General features: G+C 37.6%; 1 long non-coding RNA gene across 1 annotated transcript; it reads left to right on the top strand.

Moving 5' to 3' along the window:
- The first annotated feature begins 703 nt into the window (after window positions 1–703).
- Window positions 704–2,957, top strand: LOC110695522. The gene is made up of 3 exons (XR_002506090.1): window positions 704–1,076; window positions 1,317–1,417; window positions 2,666–2,957. It is a non-coding gene; the product is annotated as an uncharacterized LOC110695522 (long non-coding RNA).
- Window positions 2,958–4,253: the final 1,296 nt, after the last annotated feature.

Genomic DNA, 4,253 nt, shown 5'->3' on the forward strand with positions numbered 1-4,253 from the left:
ACAACGAAGCTAACAGCCGGGCTGATGACCTTGAGCAAAAACTGAAGGATACCAAATTTGAGCTCAAGGCATTAGAAGATGCTGATCAAGAAAACACTCAACTCCGAGCAGACGTTTCCCGCCTCGGGGTTGAGCTTGTCACTCTGCGAAATAAGCAGTTGGACGAGCTCGCCCAAGAGCAAAAGAGGTTGATGGAGGAGAATGAGCGCGATAATCTGGCCCGACTGAAGATCACTTGGAGCCTCCTCTACCCATTTATAGACTTTGAGGTCTATAAACTATGGTATGATTACGCCACTGAGGTGTATGATGCCCAAGTACTGGGTCAGGCTCCTCCGCCTCGCTTCAAAGATTGGACTGCCGAGTAGGGATATGAAGTCTCTGATAACGAGGAGCCGGCGGGGGATGAGCAAAATGAAGGCCAAACCAGCCAAAATCAGCCGGACACTACTACAAAACACCCTACGAAGTCGCCCTTTTGGAGTCGCCTCAAATTAACAAGTGATGCGTAAAGTTTTATAGTCGCCTCTTACAAAGCATGTGACACATAAAGCTTGATAAAAAAACACCTAAAATAAAATTGAAAGGCATATGCAACACCTACTCTATAACAAGCGATACGTATACTATACACATCCCATCTTTCATCATGTGTAACTCATAAAGTATTACTTTACAAGTCGCCTCTAGTTCTACATTATTATAGGCGACACCTTTGGTCCTTTGCCAAGTTAAGAAAGCAGCTTAAAACAACAACCCTAGAATCCTCATTCATTCATTCCCTTGTCTTTTTTTGTTTCATCCTCGCCTCCCTTATTCATTCCCTTGGTGTTTTTGTTCCTTCCTCTCATCGCCTCTCACCGACAATGACTAGCACCTCCTACTTGTCTCCATTGTCAGCCGCGAATTTATTTCTCTTCTTCAATCTCTCATTCCTCTTTCTCACCTCAAAAGGATCAACAAAAGAGGAGAGACAAAATCCCTTACAACTTTCGCGTTTTCTCTAACTAATTCATCATTTCATCTTCACTTTCTTTCTCCTTTTCGACTACGACGATGACTTTCTTCAATTTCTGGTGATTTTCCCCTTTTTTGGTATTAATTTGTCAATTTCTAGGTTTTTTTTAGTTTTTTATTTTTTGTGAATTTTTTCGATTTTTTAGTTGAATTTGCTGATTGTATTGTGATTTTTTGTATTAGATGAGTTTTTGTTTGATCGGTTTGTTTGATTTTTGAATTTTGGTTTTGTTAATGGTGTATGATGAACAAAAATTTATGAATTTTTAATTAGTTTTGTGATTTTGGTGAAAATTTAGGTTACTTGAGTATGAGTTACAATCGTTAGTTGTGGCAGTTGAGGTAGATATGTCGTGGTTGATCTTGCAGCTGAATAATGGATTTGGTGGCTAAATGTAAGGTATACATTTTTCGCCGTCTTTGTGTATTTGACACTATATATTGTTTTATGTGATTGAAATTGATTGATTTTTATAAGATTGTAATATTTAATGGCAAAGTGACAGTAAGATTGTTGTTTTTTTTATGCTTGTATAGCATTTCTTAGCAGTCTTTTATGGTTAGAAATGCCGAGAAATCCCGCATTATGTTGTTGATGATTGTCCATGACTGGTGCACTTAAGTATAAATGGGTTGGTGCATTGAAATGTATTTAATTTTTCATATTTGGTGGCATGAGGGGTTATGAGAGGTGGGGAACATATCAAGCTGCCTAGTTTTGTAGTTTATTCATTATTAGCTTGTTTTTCTGTCGTATTCCTTTATTGTAATGTTGCCAGAATATATACAGGGAGCTAATGTAGAGAATGTGATTTGGCCTCTTGGTGAAGGGCTTATTGTTTGGGTATTATAGGGAGCTAATTTTCATTCCTAAAGGCAGGGCAACTGCACAAATGTACAATTGTATTAAAATTTAGTTTAGGGAGTTTGAATTTATCATGTTTCACATGAGTTGTGAAGTTGCTTGAATAGTAGTATAGTAGTGTGCCATTGTCTTATAATTTTGGTCTTTTAGAAAGGGAACATTGCAGATTTCACATTGGAATAAAGCCTCTTTAATGGACGTTCTTTGGTATGCTTTTGTATGTGTGTGTGTGTCTGTTTGTTTTGACAATAACATTGGAATAATGCCTATTTTTTCTTGTAAAAAGTTATTGCTCTTCTAGTTGGTTGTTGGGAAATTGGCTTCCAGAGAATTGAATGTGACACTACTATAGCATCTCCTATGAGTCCTTGAATTGAAATTGGTTGTTGGGAAATTGGTTTTCAGAGAATTGAAATGCAATAATTATAAGATAGGTGGAGGTTGTTGTTTAAGATTTCACTTGATCACTTGATGATCACTTGTAGTAATTATAATGTCTTTCCTTATCTTTGTGATACTTGTTTAATTTACAAGAAGGAAAGTATGAAGAATTTCTGAATTTTATGTTAAGCTTTGGAGGAAGAAGGATTTTATTGTTTTTATTGCTTCTATATGGACTTGGCTGCATAAGCAAATATTTACCTCAATGTATGACATTCTTGGGGTTTACATAACCACATATTTAATAATAATATTGAAGATGAATTAATTTACTTCATATTGAGTCATTAATTTTTCTATTGCTGAGAAGTGTAATTTTTTTTTAAGTTTATTTTATGACAGGACAAATCACAAGGTGAGCATGAAGCAAGTAGGAGACTTAAAGACTCATATTCTCATTGAGATTGAAAGATTTGATAGTTAAGTGATAAGATTCTGTTTATAGGTGATTGTTCATATTTTTATGGCAGATTCCTAGAAGTTTTACCATTTAAGTTTTTGAAAGCCTATTAGCTCAAATGGTAGAGCAATGTGCTATTGCACATAGATGTAGGTTCAAGTCCTTCATAGGTTGTAATTATATACAGTAGCAAGCTAAGTGTGAATTTAATGAGGAAAAAAAAAGTATTTTGTGCATCGCCATTGGAGAATTACAATTTTCGTAAAGTTACTTTACACGTCGCCTCTTTACAAGAAGGGGACTCATAAAAATACCTAATGTGTCGCCTATAATGAAAAAGATACTCATAAATCTACCTAATGTGTCACCTGTAATGAAAACGGTGACTTATAAAACTACCTAATGCATCACTTGTAATGAAAAAGGCAACTCATAAACCAACCTAACAAGTCACCTGTAATTAAAAAGGCGATTCATAAACCAACCTAATGCGTCACATGTGATGAAAAAGGCGACTCACAAACCAACCTAACGCATCACATTATAGGCGACACTTAAGGGGGTACCCTATTGTGTCGGTGCTTGTAGTGTCGCCCTTGAAGCGATGCGTAAGATGGTTTAGAGGCGACTCGATAAGGATTTTTTGTAGTAGTTGGAGCAGCAGCATCCACCTCAGCCTTAGGCGGGCCTCCCCACTTTCTGGGCAGTATGCCATTTTGTTTCTTTACCGGCTTGTATGCCGTGTATTGTTGTATCTTTACCAACAAAGGAGTTGGGTTAACATTTTATTTCTTTCCTTCTTCACCGGATGTGTCCGGTTAACACTTATTCTGGCCTTTGTGCCATTATTAATATGAATGAGGTATTTCGACTCAGTCGGTGTTTATATATGTTTGTGTTTGAATTTTTCAATTTGAATTTTGCGTATATTTGCAATTCTTTAATATTTTGCCTAACTTAAAAAAGCATGCGACAATTTGCAATCCGGGTGCTCTTGCCCTTAGACGGCTGGTGTGGTTGGTTTTATTTCAAATTGATTGATTGGCTTGAAAACACTTGATACTAGGAGAAGTATGGAGTGTTTTTAGGACAATCAATCACAATGGTGATTGCCCAAAACCAAGTGCACAACCAGCCATTAGAGCGGGTGTTTTGAGCTTCTAACCCAGGCGGTTATATTCCGTCCGGGGTTATCACATAGCCATTACACAAAATCTTTTGCCCCAATAGGGAGAGAGAGTGCAACTTTGGAATAAATAACCTAAGTGAGAACTTCAGCTGGTGATCGACTGATGCCTCAGGGCATCCGGTATTCGGTAACTTAATTGTTCTTCATAGATTATTCTGGTCAGACGGCTATGAGTTGACCAATTCGGTCGTCGACTTTCGCCGTCTGCATAGGTACGTAGAACCGACGAATAGTCTATTCTCTGCGACGATTGCACCCGGAGGGGTGTCGCCGGACGCCTTTGTCCATGTTGGGACAGGCGGCTTTATTAAATAAGCAACCATCCGGCCATTTTGGCCTTT

The sequence above is a fragment of the Chenopodium quinoa genome, unplaced genomic scaffold (genome assembly GCF_001683475.1).
Source record: "Chenopodium quinoa cultivar QQ74 unplaced genomic scaffold, ASM168347v1, whole genome shotgun sequence".
NCBI classification, from domain to species: Eukaryota; Viridiplantae; Streptophyta; class Magnoliopsida; order Caryophyllales; family Amaranthaceae; genus Chenopodium; species Chenopodium quinoa.